The 15440-nt window shown below is 47.9% G+C and overlaps 1 pseudogene; it reads right to left on the bottom strand.

Annotated features, from left to right (window-relative positions):
• Positions 1-15440, bottom strand: part of LOC123137958 (uncharacterized) — a 121751-nt pseudogene that overhangs the window by 20953 nt on the left and 85358 nt on the right.

Genomic DNA, 15440 nt, shown 5'->3' with positions numbered 1-15440 from the left:
TTCGACGTATTGCATGAAGGTGCGGCTCGTGAATTGCGTGCCATTGTCGGTGATGATCCTGTTAGGGATCCCGAAACGGCAAACAATCGACCTGAAGAACTTGACTGCTGACTGTGCTGTCACCTTCCTCACTGGTTCCACTTCCGGCCACTTTGTGAACTTGTCAATTGCAACGTACAAGTACTCAAAGCCCCCGACAGCTCGGGGAAAGGGGCCGAGGATGTCGAGCCCCCAGACCGAAAATGGCCAGGATAAAGGGATCGTCTGGAGAGCTTGAGCTGGCTGGTGTATCTGCTTGGAATGGAACTGGCACGCTTCACACTTGGTTACTTGTGCAGTTGCATCCTGGAGGGCTGTCGGCCAAAAGAAACCTTGCCGAAACGCTTTGTCGGCAAGTGCTCTTGCGCCAATGTGGTGACCACATATGCCTCCATGTATCTCTGCCAACAGCTTTTGTCCGTCTTCCCGGTGAATACACTTCAATTTCACGCCGTTGAGTCTTCTTCTGTACAGTGTGTTGTCGACAAACTGGTACATACTTGACTGCCGGGCTACTCTTTCCGCTTCTTCTTGCTCTTCGGGAAGTTCTCCTGTCTGAAGGAAATGAACAATCTGCTGTGCCCATGCTGGAGCTTGGGGCTCGACAACAAGGACTAAAGGCACATCTGCTGCTGCGGGAACATCCGCTTCTACGACGAGAACCTGCGGCTCAGCCGGAGCTTGATGTTCCCCTGCAAGCTTGCCGGAGCAAAACTTGTCGGGAGCGTCTGCTTCAACGGAACAAATCCTAAGGCTTGCCGGAGCAGACTGCTCCTCAGCACTCTTGGTGTTGATCTTGAGGACTTTCTTGGCGGCGGCTTCGGGGAGCTCTGCCGGAAAATAATCACCAAAAATCAACTTCCTCTTCTTGCTCTGTCCAGTTGATGGCGTTACGGATGGTTGGGTCAGCTTGAGCACAAAGATCCCTGGTTCCATAGGTAACTTAAGCGCGGCGCACTTTGACAGGCCATCAGCAATGTCGTTCTGAGCTCTCAGAACATGTTCCATCTGTAGGCCGTCAAAGTGCTCTTCTAGCTTTCTCACTTTGTCAACGTAAGCTTCCATCAACGAACTCTGATAATTCTTGTTCACTTGGCGGACGACAAGCTGTGAGTCACCCCTGACAATGAGCTTCTTGATCCCAAGGTCTGCTGCGATCCTGAGACCGGCAAGCAATCCTTCATACTCTGCAGTATTGTTCGTTGCTTGCTCCTTGGGAAAGTGCATCTGGACTACGTACTTGAGGTGTTCTCCGGTGGGTGCGACAAGTAGCACGCCCGCACCGGCACCTTGTAGCGAGAAGGCACCATCAAAGTACATCAGCCACTCTTTGCTTGCTTCACGGCCGACATCCGCGGGGACTTGATCCTCGATGGATTTGAGCCACAGCCAAGCGTGCCGCACTGTCACGGCGAGCATGATCTAGCTCTGCAGACGGACAGTACCCTGGAGGCCGCACTCGAACCCGCCCCGATCTTCAATTCGGAGCCGGCTGCGCAGATCGAGGACGGATGGCTAGACACCGCCTCGGGGGCTGCAACCTCTACAGCGATAGAGCCAAACACTGACCTTGTCCCTCATGAAGCTCGTGACTCCGAGGTGCCGGACTCCTTGCCGGACTCCGAACCTCCCGCGCCCCCTCCGATCGAATCCGATTGGGCGCCGATCATGGAGTTCACCGCAGCGGACATCTCTCAACATTCACCTTTTGGCGACATCTTGAGTTCGCTGAAGTATCTCTCATTATCAGGAGAGCCCTGGCCGGACTGCGGCCAGGACAGTTGGGATGCGGACGACGAAGAAATTCATAGCCCACCCACCACCCACTTAGTAGCCACTGTCGACGATCTAACCGACATGCTAGACTATGACTCCGAAGACATCGATGGTATGGACGACGATGCCGGAGACGACCAAGAAGCAGCACCTAACGGGCACTGGAAAGCCACCCCAACTCACGACGTATACATGGTGGATACACCAAAAGGAAGCGACAATGAGGAAAAACGGGACGTGGCGAAGGACAACTCCCCCAACAAACAACCAAAACGGCGACGCAAGCGCCGCCCGAAGACCGGCCTCGATAAAAAAGGCACCCATACGGACCCGGCCCTAGAGCAGGGCGAAGCAGTGGACGACGCACATGCCACCAAGCAGCCATCCGAACATGATGAACTGGACAAGCAACCCATCCCCGGCGAAGACGATCTCACATCACCAGAGCATACGAACCTTCATAAAAGGCTCGTCGCCACTGCAAGAAGTTTGAAGAAGCAAAAGCGGAAGCTCAAAACAGCGGAGGATGCACTCAGAATGAGATGGAGCAAAGTACTCAACACCACAGATAAATATGGCGCTAGTCACCAGACAAAGAGCTACCCGAAGCGCAAGCTGTTGCCCGAATTTGACGAGGAGGCCTTAGAGCCCCCACAGTCAAAAAAGAAAGAAGCCGCCTGGCCGGATAGATGACCAGATGACAGGCCAAGAGCAACAAGGGGCGCCGCACACAAGCCGGCACACGATCAGCATAAAGATCCTCGGAAAAAGGATGACCCAGCCAGGTCTATCTATGGGCCAAAAAAGAAGACTCCAGGAAGCAACATAACCCGCCGAGCATTCAAAGATAACGGCACACCCAAATACAGGGGCGCCGCACACCCACTATGTTTCACCGACGGGGTACTAGATCATGGATTTCCAGCGGGATTCAAACCCGTAAACATAGAGGCATATGACGGAACAATAGACCCTGGAGTCTGGATTGAGGATTATATCCTACACATACATATGGCCAAAGGAGACGATCTCCATGCCATAAAATACCTACCCCTCAAGCTCAAAGGGACAGCTCGGCATTGTCTTAAAAGCCTCCCAGAAAATACCATTGGAAGTTGGGAAGAGCTTGAGGATGCATTTCGAGCAAATTTTCAGGGGACTTATGCCCGCCCTCCGGATGCAGACGATTTAAGTCACATAACTCAACAGCCCGGAGAGTCAGCACGCAAATTCTGGAACATGTTCCTCACTAAAAAGAACCAAATAGTCGACTGTTCGGACGCTGAAGCCTTAGCAGCCTTTAAACACAACGTCCGAGACGAATGGCTCGCCAGACACCTCGGCCAGGAAAAACCAAGTACAATGGCCGCACTAACAAGCCTCATGACCCGCTTTTGTGAGGGGGAAGACAGCTGGCTGGCTAGATGCTGCACCAGCGACCCGAGTACATCCGAAGTCAGGGATGGAAATGGGAAATCACGACGCAGAAAAGATCAGCGCCGGAATAAGGAAAATGGCCCAAATAGTACGGCGGTCAACGCCGGATTCAAAAGCTCTCGGCCGAACAACAAAACACTGCCCCTCAAGGACAACAGTGACGAGCTATCCAACCTAAACAAGATTCTGGATAGACTATGTCAAATACATGGTACCTCCGGGAAGCCTGCAAACCATACCCACAGAGATTGTTGGGTCTTCAAGCAGTCCGGCGGACTTAACACCGAACACAAGGGGCTCGACACACCAAGCGAAAGTGACGAAACCCAAAAGCTGCATTCCGGAAAACAGAAGACTTTCCCACTAGAAGTCAAAACAGTGAACTCACTTCATGTGATAACATGAAAACACAGCGCGGCACCTGCCATACCAGGACACCGTCCGCAGAATGGGGATAGACCCTACCAAAATTCGCTATAGCGGCACTTCCTTCAAAGGAGTGAAGCCAGGCCTTTAAGCCAATTATACAGGCTCTGTACCACTGGAGGTTGTGTTCGGTTCATCTGACAACCTCCGTCGCGAAAAGGTCACTCTCCATCGCCCCATTTCACAGTAGCCCTCGAGCACTACTGGGACGCAAAGCTTTCGCCCGCTTTAACGCAATACCACATTACACATTTCTTACACTTACAATGCCCGGTCCACCCGGCATAATCTCATTAAAGAGTAACTCTGAGTGTTCCTCGACCACGGAGAACGTGAGGTTGCCTTGACAGCCACACAATAATTTGACCTTACAGGTCAAGGCCCGTAAAAACAGGTCATTCAGACCTCGGACACGGTTAGGCGAGTCCGGCGTAAATAAACAAGGGGCTTCCCAGCCGCATACCCCTTTTATAAGGGGTTGTGTGTATAAATGATGAGAGCCAATAAAGCTCAACTTTCTTCATCCTCCAAATTATATTCTATTTTAATACAACCTATGCACGATATTTCTTGGAAACTAAGTCCTTCTCTTTTACAGATGAAGCACGTGCTACACCCGTCCAGGATACAGCACAACGGAGACACAGGCGCAGACGTGCAGCAGGGACCCGTTGCAAGGATTCTTTTCAGATTAAGACCCTGCGTAAACCTTTCTTACTGTCTCTTGTTGATACACATCCCCCGGTTTCCCACCATAACCGAGGAGGAGGCTGGCGTTTTGGCATCGGCCGCGTCAGAAGTTCCAGCCTGTACCTGGACACTAGGGGCTTAGGGCATTGTTCTGCCTAGTATCATAAAGACCGAACACCTCAGGGAGTGTTCGGCGTCTCGAGTTAGGCCTTATATGCATCAGCTCTGAATCATGTCTTTGGTCAAATGTTGGGTTTGCCCGGCTCCTGTGTTTTGCTGCCTTACGTTCCGCATCATCGGCTAACGCGGCACCAGGAGAACTACTGCGATTGTGCCCCGGTTCGGCCGGGCGAGCACCTTAGTAGAGAAAGCCGAAAACTGACTGTCATGATATAGCGAGAGACTGGTCAACCACTCGATCGACCATTGGAATGTTTAGAATTCCTCCGCTTTGACGAAGGATCGCTTCCCGGTCAGGCACATACGCGCCCCGAGTTCGGAGAAGAGCGGTGCCGCCAGGGGCTATATAGTAGCCCCACATTCGAGCTCCTATGGCTAAGTGAAAGTGATAAAACATTATAGTCTGCTTGCCTAGTTTGCTACGCTATCACCTCCTTAAAAGGACCAAGACGTTGGATTAAGTGTTAAAAAGCGCTTTTCTTTTTGCAAACACCCCTGCACCATGTGCGTGGGGGCTGAAGCCAAAGACTGCCATCTTTCAGATTATACATACATATACGGCCGCACAGGAGATAGTTCAATACTTGAAACACACAAGTATAAAAAGCTACTGCATTATAAACATGATCTTAGAAATCATACATGTCATTCAAACATAACATCTTTCGAGCACTGCGACTCTATTAAACGAGCGCCGTGCAGGACTTCCTCAAAATAGTGCTCGATGGGGAATTGGCTTTTGTCCGAACCCCGGGATGCAACAGCGGTGGCATCCATCTCCGCCCAGTATGTCTTACCATAGGCGAGAGCCATCCGTGCACCTTCTATGCACGCCGACCGCTTCATCGCCCCAATACGCGGCACTGCCCCAAGGAATTGCTGCAACAAGCCAAAATAACTCTTCGGCTTGGGCCTTTCCGGCCACAGATGAGTGACCACATCCGTCATGGCAAGTCCGGGCAATCTATTCAGCTCGGCCCACTCAACCAGCCGATCACTCAACGGAAGTGGACGCTCCGAACTATTGAATTGAGACCAGAAAAGCTCTTCCATTTCGTGATCCTTCTGGCTTCGGAAGTGCACGACTGCGTCCGCCGCACTCGCCGCCAAGTCCAGATAAGGATCCTCCGCACCGTACAATCGGCCCAGCTGAGCATACTTCGGATCCGTGAACTTCCTACGCAGCATAAAGGGCTTTCCAGCCACAATGTCTCCGACCTGACGCAGTTCCTCCTTCATAGCCCGCATCGCACTACGGGCATCCTTGGCTTCGGCGTCGGCCTTCTTCAGGTCCTCTTGCTCCGCTCGGTGCTCTCTTTCAAGAATCTCCTGGCGGTCAGCAGCAACTTTTAATTTCGCGGCCATTCCGGCCATCTCCTCCCTGCTTCGGCAGTGAGCAGCCTTCTCGGCTTCTAGCTCTTCCGCTGCCTTCGAGGCAGCCGCCTCGCTTTTTTCTGGCTTGCTCCTTGGCCCGAGCAAGTTCTGCTCGAAGGTCTTCCACAGCAGCAGCACCATCTGCATCAAGCATACAAATTGTAAGGAATGGGCGTCAGCTCCCTTACTAGGCGACCGCGGAGCAACCACATACCTTGTGACTCATCAAGTCGTTTATTGACCAGTGAGATGTCCGCATCCGCAACGCCGAGTTGCCTCTTTAGCTCGGCAAATCCATTAGTCCGGCTGGCCACCGAACGTTCCGCCACTTGCATAGGACATGCGACAATCTATAACTGAGATTATGATCCTCGGCATGCTGTCGCTTTCGATAGTATACCAAGTCTCAGGGGCTACTATCCATACAGGGCGCACTTCATGTGCAAAACTGTGAAAAGGTATGTCATTTTTTGCGTACCTCAAACCCCGTCAGCAAACTTCCGACGGCCTCACACAACCCGCTTTCGGTGGACGAGATCCTCTCAATCACCCTACTTATTAATGTGCGGTGATCTTCTGAGATAGACGCCCTCTTGAGCAAATCCTGCAGCTCCACCGGCCGTACTCCAATGGGTGCCGAACTCTCCGGCCCCGCCGGACTCGGGGAGACCCTCCGTGACGACACCTCAGGGTCGCCCGCCCCGCACGACGGGACGGCAGATGGAGGCGTTTCTCTCTCCATCATCTCCGGACGAAGGTCTCCCGAAGATGAGCTGTGCTAAGATGGGCTGAGATCCGAACTACAAGGTGAAAACTTCGGTTACCCTTAGAAATTAAGCAGGGATGTCCACTATTAAAAAATTCCCCCTTTTTACTTACGGCTCGCTAGAGGGCTGATTCCTCCGAGGAGACAGTATGGCCGGGGCTCTTCCCGGCACAGGACCTTCCGGTACAGATTTCTTTCCCCGCTTTGAGTCCTTGGCCTCCGGGTCTTCGGAAGCGGTCCTCTTCTCCCCCTGGAAGGAAGGACTCTCGATTCCAACCTTACTGAAAGCCTCCTTGGCAGAGGTGGTAGTTCCCCTGTGCGCCCCTTCGCCTTCCTCCGAAGGTGCAACCTCCAACATTTTGATTAAACTGGGATCCTGCATGGTCTCAGGGAGGGGGGCCGGACACCGTATCAGTTTTGCTTGCGCTATCCACTCCTGTCCAAGGGATAGCTGGTTAAAAGGCAAACCCACGATAAACAAATGGACGATGTGTCCGGACATGGGGCTACTTACTTGAGTATCTGGGCGATTGCAGCTTAGGCCAGCATCCTCGGTCCCGGACGCACTTCTTGCAATCTGAAGAACAGTTTGTACATCTCCGCGGGTGTCAAACCCATGAAGTGTTGGAGAGCTCGTGGCCCCTCTGGATTAAACTCCCACAGGCGGAGGAGGCGACGTTTGCAGGGCAGTAGGCGCCGGATCAACATAACTTGTACCACTACGACCAGATTGATCTCCCTTTCTTGGAGGCCTCGAATCCGGTCCTGCAACAGGGGTACGTCTTTGGATGGCCCCCAGTCACGCCCCTTGTTGACCCATGACGTCAGCTGTTGTGGAGGGCCCGAGCGAAAGACGGGCGGCGGCCTCTGCCTGCTGCCCCTGGGAGCGGTGATATAGAACCACTCCTGTTGCCACAAGCCGAGCTCCTCCTGAAAAGCGCCCTCGGGCCATGGAGCATCGGCCCTCTTGCTTATAACCGCCCCGCCGCACTCTGCCTGACGCCCCTCAATCATCTTCGGCTCCACGTTGAAGGTTTTGAGCCACAAGCCGAAGTGAGGGGTAGTGCGAAGGAAGGCTTCGTAGACGACAATGAATGATGAGATGTGGAGGATGGACTCCGGAGCCAAGTCGTGGAACTCCAGCCCATAGTAAAACATGAGCCCCCTCACGAAGGGATCCGTCGGGAAGCCTAAACCCTGACGGAGGTGAGACAGGAACACGACGCTCTCGCCAAGCTCGGGAGTAGGGATAACTTGCCCTCGGGCAGGCAGCCTGTGCGAAATCTCGTAGGTTAAGTACCTGGCGTCTCTCAGCTTTAGCACGTCCTCTTCCGTGACGGAGGAGGGCATCCACCGACCTCGTAGGTCAGGGCCGGACATTTTCGAAGATCGAAGGTACCTGAATCTGGAGCCCTGGTGTTGGAAATCGGGGCGAGGGGCGGATTCGATAGAGGGTTGAAGGAAAAGAATGGGCCTTGGTCTCATTATAAAGAGGAAGAATACCAAGAGCCGTCCCCGTGACCGTTTGGAATCCGCCTTCGATAGACGAGGCGTGGCAACGGGCGCGGTTGGGTTACCCACGTCCGTATTGATGGGAATCCCGGAATAAGGGGAACACGATCTCTGCTTCGACATGACGTGCCAAGAAAACTGCTTCGCTAAACGCGCTGAGGTGGTACAATAAAAACGATTCTATTAAAGGCTTGGTAGTGGTGTGACGTCACGCCACAAAATACGTCAGCAGATTGAACTTGTGTCATATTATTCTCTCTACGGTGGTACGTGGAATTTATTTTTGCAGAGCCGGACACTATCCTGATGTTCACAATCTTCTATAAATTATTCGGAGGAAGAACCCGCCTTGCAATGCCGAAGACAATATGCGCGCCGGACTCGTCGTCATTGAAGCCTGGTTCAGGGGCTACTGAGGGAGTTCCGGACTAGGGGGTGTCCGGACAGCCGAACTATCATGATCGGCCGGACTCCAAGACTATGAAGATACAAGATTGAAGACTTCGTCCCGTGTCCGGATGGGACTTTCCTTGGTGTGGAAGGCAAGCTTGGCGATACGGATATGTAGATCTCCTACCATTGTAACCGACTCTGTGTAACCCTAGCCCTCTCCGGTGTCTATATAAACCGGATGGCTTTAGTCCATAGGACGAACAACAATCATACCATAGGCTAGCTTCTAGGGTTTAGCCTCCTTGATCTCGTGGTAGATCCACTCTTGTAACACACATCATCAATATTAATCAAGCAGGACGTAGGGTTTTACCTCCATCAAGAGGGCCCGAACCTGGGTAAAACATCGTGTCCCTTGTCTCCTGTTACCATCCGCCTAGACGCACAGTTCGGGACCCCCTACCCGAGATCCGCCGGTTTTGACACCGACAGGACCCATCTAATCAGTCTAGGTTTAGCATCTTTCTTTTCCATAAGATATTTAATAGCAGCATGATCGGTGTGAATACTAGATAACATTTAATTTCTTATCAACTCTTTTCCCTAGAACAACACCTACATCATAATCGCTAGCATCACACATAATTTCAAAAGGTAAATTCCAATCAGGTGGCTGAACAATAGGTGCAGAGATCAAAGCTTTCTTAAGTATTTCAAATGCTTCTACACAATCATCATCAAAGACAAAAGGAATATCTTTTTGCAATAAATTAGTCAGAGGCCTAGAGATTTCAGAGAAGTCCTTAATGAACCTCCTATAAAAACCGGCATGACCAAGGAAACTTCTTATACCTTTAATGTCCTTGGGACATGGCATCTTTTCAATAGCATCAACTTTAGCTTTATCAACTTCAATACCTCTTTCAGAAACTTTATGCCCCAAGACAATGCCATCATTAACCATAAAGTGGCACTTTTCCCAATTCAAGACGAGATTAGTGTCTTCACATCTCTACAAAACTCGATCAAGGTTTCTCAAGCAATCATCAAAAGAAGATCCATAAACGGAGAAGTCATCCATGAATACCTCACAAATCTTTTCACAAAAGTCAGAGAATATAGCCATCATGCATCTTTGAAAGGTAGCAGGTGCATTACATAAACCAAAAGGCATACGTCTATAAGTAAAAGTACCGAAAGGGCAAGTAAAGGTAGTTTTTGATTGATCATCCACTGAGACAGGTATTTGAGAGAAACCAGAATAACCATCTAGAAAGCAGAAATGTGTATGTTTGGATAGTATTTCTAGCATTTGATCAATAAAAGGTAAAGGGTAATGATCTTTCTTAGTAGCTTTATTTAATTTCTGGAAATCAATTACCATTCGATAGCCTGTCATAATTCTTTGCAGAATCAATTCATCTTTATCATTAGGAACAACAGTAATACCTCCCTTCTTAAGGACACAATGAACATGACTTACCCTATCACTATCGGCAACGGGATAAATTATACCTGCCTCAAGGAGCTTTAGTATCTCCTTTCTTGCCACTTCTTTCATCTTAGGATTTAATCGTCTTTGATGATCTCTAACTGGTTGGGAGCCTTCGTCCAATTTAATTTTGTGTTGGCATAGAGTGGGACTAATGCCCTTAAGATCATCCAGAGTATATCCAATAGCAGCACGGTGCTTCTTCAGAGTTTTCAATAATATTTCCTCTTCTTGCTCTGAAAGGTTAGCACTAATAATAACAGGATATATCTTCTTTTCATTAAGATAAGCATATTTAAGATTATCAGGTAAAGGTTTGAGCTCAAACACGGGATCACCCTTGGGTGGAGGGGGATCCCCTAGGATTTCAACAGGAAAGTTGTGTTTCAGAATAGGACCATGTTGAAGGAATACTTCATCTATCTCCCTTCTTTCATTCATAAACATATCATTTTCATGGTCTAGCAAATATTGTTCTAAAGGATCAGTAGGAGGCACGGCAATAGAAGCAAGACAAATAATTTCATCCTTACTAGGCAATTCTTTATCTTAGGGTTGTCTATGAAATTTAGCAAAATTAAATTCATGTTTCATATCCCCCAAGCCAATTGTAACAATATCCTTTTCACAATCAATCCTAGCATTGATAGTATTCAAGAAGGATCTACCAAATATAATGGGACAAAAGCTATCTTGTGAGGAAGCAAGAACAAGAAAATCAGTAGGATATTTAACTTTCCCACACAAGACTTCAACATCTCTAACAATCCCAACTGGTGAAATAGTATCTCTATTTGCAAGCTTAATTGTAACATCAATATCTTCTAACTCAGCGGGTGCAATATCATGCATAATTTCTTTATATAAGAAATAGGTATTGCACTAGCACTAGCAGCCATATCACATAAGCCGTGATAACAATGATCTCCTATTTTAACAGAAATAACAGGCATGCCTACAACATGTCTTTGTATCTTAGCATCTGGTCTAGCAATATTAGCAGCTTCATCACAGAAGTAAATAACATGCCCATCTATATTATCATCCAAGAGATCTTTAAGCATAGCAATACTAGGTTCAATTTGAATTTGCTCAGGAGGTGTATATGTTCTAGTATTACTCTTACGAACCACAGTTCAAGCTTTAGCATGATCCTTTATTCTAACAGGAATAGGTGGTTTCTCAACATAAGTAGTAGGAACAATAGGATCATTATAAGTGATAGTCTTTTCTTCAACTGTAACAGGTGCAACTACTTTTACTTCAATGGGAGGATTATATTTAAACCACTTCTCCTTAGGGAGGTCAACGTAAGTAGCAAAAGATTCACAGAAAGAAGCTACTATCTCAGAGTCAAGTCCATATTTAGCGCTAAATCCACGAAAAGCATCGGTATCCATAAAATATTTAACACAATCAAACTTAGGTGTCATACCTGACACCTTACCATCTCGGAACCCCAATCTTAAGAGTTGCGTTTAATTATTTCCAATAAATCCCACTTGAATTCAATAGTCTTCAACATATAAGAACCAACACAGGAATTATCGAGCATGGTGCGATCATTGAGAGAAAGTCGAGTATAAATTTTTTGAATAATCATATCTCTTGAGAGCTCATGATTGGGGCATGAATATAACATTGACTTAAGCCTCCCCCAAGCTTGAGAGATGCTTTCTCCTTCGCGAGGCTAGAAATTATATATGTAATTACGATCACGATGAACAGGATGCATAGGATAGAACTTCTGGTGAAATTCCAACTTCAATCGTTTATAATTCCAAGATCTCGTATCATCACATAGCCTATACCATGTCAATGCGTCTTCCTTCAAAGATAAAGGAAAGACCTTCCTCTTAACAACATCATCGGGAATACATTCAAGCTTAAATAATCCACAAACTTCATCCACATAGATAAGGTGTAAATCAGGATGCAATGTTCCATCTCTTGCAAATGGATTAGCTAGCAGTTTCTCTATCATACCCGAAGGAATTTCAAAGTAAACATTTTTATAGGTTCAGTGGGTTGAGGAGCAACTCTTTGCTCTACTGGTCGGGGCAAAGATGCCCCGAACAAGCCCCTCAAATGATTAGTTTCCATAGTAACAAGTTTCAGAAAATTTCAGCACACTATATAAATGTTTCCTTACCAAGTTCCACTCACCAAAGGCACTTCACTCCCCGGCAACGGCGCCAGAAAAGAGTCTTGATGACCCACAAGTATAGGGGATCTATCATAGTCCTTTCGATAAGTAAGAATGTCGAACCCAACGAGGAGCAGAAGGAAATGACAAGCGGTTTTCAGTAAGGTATTCTCTGCAAACACTGAAACTGTAGGTAACAGATAGTTTTGTGATAAGATAATTTGTAATGGGTAACAAGCAATGAAAGTAACTAAGGTGCAGCAAGGTGGCCCAATCCTTTTTGTAGAAAAGGACAAGCCTGGGCAAGTTCTTATAATGAGAAAAGCGCTCCCGAGGACACATGAGAATTATCGTCAAGCTAGTTTCATCACGCTCATATGATTCACGTTCATTACTTTGATAATTTGATATGTGGGTGGACGGGTGCTTGGGTAATGCCCTTTCTTGGACAAGCATCCCACTTATGATTAAACCCTATTGCAAGCATCCGCAACTACAAAAGAAGTATTAAGGTAAACCTAACCATAGCATGAAACTAGTGGATCCAAATTAGCCCCTTACGAAGCAACGCATAAACTAGGGTTTAAGCTTCTGTCACTCTAGCAACCCATCGTCTACTTATTACTTCCCAATGCCTTCCTCTAGGCCCAAATAATGGTGAAGTGTCATGTAGTCGACGTTCACATAACACCACTAGAGGAGAGACAACATACATCTCATCAAAATATCAAACGAATACCAAATTCACATGACTACTAATAGCAAGACTTCACCCATGTCCTCAGGAACAAACGTAACTACTTACAAAGCATATTTATGTTCATAATCAGTGGAGTATTAATAAGCATTAATGATCTGAACATATGATCTTCCACCAAGTAAACCAATTAGCATCAACTACAAGGAGTAATCAACACTACTAGCAACCCACAAGTACCAATTTGTGGTTTTGGATACAAGATTGGATACAAGAGATGAACTAGGGTTTTGAGAGGAGATGGTGCTGGTGAAGATGTTGATGGAGATTGACCCCCTCCAGACGAGAGGATCGTTGGTGATGACGATGGTGATGATTTCCCCCTCCCGGAGGGAAGTTTCCCCGGCAGAACAGCTCCGTCGGAGCCCTAGATTGGTTCCGCCAAGGTTCCGCCTCGTGGTGGCGGAGTTTCGTCCCGTAAGCTTGCTTATGATTTTTTCCAGGGTAAAAGCCTTCATATAGCAGAAGATGGACACCGAAGGGCCACCAGGGGGCCCATGAGACATGGGGCGCGCCTAGTAGGGGTGGGCGCGCCCCCACCCTCGTGGCCAGGGTGTGGGCCCCCTCTGGTACTTTCTTTGCTCAATAATTCTTATTAATTCCAAAAGTGACTTTCATGGAGTTTCAGGACTTTTGGAGCTGTGCAGAATAGGTTTCCAATACTTTCTCCTTTTCCAGCCAGAATCCCAGCTGCCGGCATTCTCCCTCTTCATGGTAAACCTTGTAAAATAAGAGAGAATAGCCATGAGTATTGTGACATGTGTAATAACAGCCCATAATGCAATAAATATTGATATAAAAGCATGATGCAAAATGGACATATCAATCATCATCGCACACTCCCTATAGTTTCGGGATTAGTGTTGAACCTAAATAAATGTTATTTGGTGTTTGCGTTGGGCATGAATATGATTAGATCATGTTTATTGCAATACAATTATTCATTTAAGATAGAGAATAATTGTTATTCTGTTTACATGAATAAAACCTTCTATGTTCGTACACCCAATGTTGATGGTTTATTGAATCTTGATCGTGGTAATACACATATTCATAATGTTGATGCCGAGATCCGGTGTCCCCTTTGCTGTTTGTGATCGCCATGGATGTCCTCACGAAGATATTCAGAAAGGGTGCAGAGGAGGGAGTGATGAGCTATTTTCGTGGAATCACGGCCATGCAAAGAGTCTCTATCTATGCGCATGATGTGGCCATTTTCGTTAGACCCTCGGAAGGTGATCTCATCTTTTTCAGAAGCGTGCTGCAGGCTTTTGGATGTGCATCAGGACTCTTAGTCAGATATCAGAAGTCGTCGGCTATCCTCATCCGTGGAAGTGAACTTGATCAGGCCCGCGTCGATGCTATGTTGCATTGCAATATTGGTGAGTTCCCTTGCAAGTACCTTGGTCTTCAGCTTGCGATCCGACAGTTAACGAGAGGGGAATGTCAACTGATCATGGACCAGGCCAAAAATCTCGAGCTGGCCTGGCAGAGAGGCCTCATACATCGACCGGGTCCACTGATCCTAGTCAAGTCTGTCATGTCGGCAAGGCTGGTGCATCATTTCATGGTAATGGACGCCCCAAAGTGGGTGTTTGAGGAATTGGATAAATGGATGAGTGCTTTTTTCTGAACAACGGAAGAGAAAGTAAATGGAGGGAAGTGGTGGCTTGGGATACAATTTGCAGACCTATTTGCTTCGGAGGGCTTGGTGTCAAAAACCTACAGTTACAAGCTTTGGCACTCCATGGTCGGTGGGAATGGCTTCGGAGAACCGTCCCTGACAGGCCGTGGCAGAATATGCATATGATAGTGGATAAGGAAGCAAGACAAGTATTTGCCAGTATATGGTCAACAATGAGGTGGGAGACGGCGCCAAAACCCTTTTTGGAGAGATAGATGGCTAAATGGTGTGGCCATAGTTAATATCGCACCTCTCATTCTTGACATGGTGGATTTGAGGAAACGGAATCGCCAAATGGTTCAGCATGCCTTGGCAGACAACAACTGGGTTCAGGATGTGGAGGGTGATCTCACATTTTGTGGCCATATACAGTTCCTTCACCTTTGCCATGCCCTCGCCGATTTCCCACGGGATGCTAACTCACCTGATATGTTCACATGGCCGGCAGATGCGTCGGGGCAATAGACGGCTTGCTCAGTGTATAACAGACTATGCCAAGGATTGGAGAGGGTGCCTTATGATTCTTGTATATGGAGGAGTTGGGCGCCTTTGAAATGCAAGATACATGCTTGGCTGACCGTCCAACACCGGATCTGGACGTGAGATCGCCGAGCTCGACATGGGCTGCAAGATCATCCATTGGCTTGCTTCACGTGCCTACAAGAGGAAGACAATGCGGAGCACATACACATCCAATGCTCATACGCTAGACAAGTGTGGCACAAATGCATCATTGGCATGAACTTAGAGGTGGCCCACCCACAAGGT

Source organism: Triticum aestivum, chromosome 6B, assembly GCF_018294505.1.
Source record: "Triticum aestivum cultivar Chinese Spring chromosome 6B, IWGSC CS RefSeq v2.1, whole genome shotgun sequence".
Taxonomy (NCBI): Eukaryota; Viridiplantae; Streptophyta; class Magnoliopsida; order Poales; family Poaceae; genus Triticum; species Triticum aestivum.
This window is presented reverse-complemented; position numbering and strand designations above follow the sequence as displayed.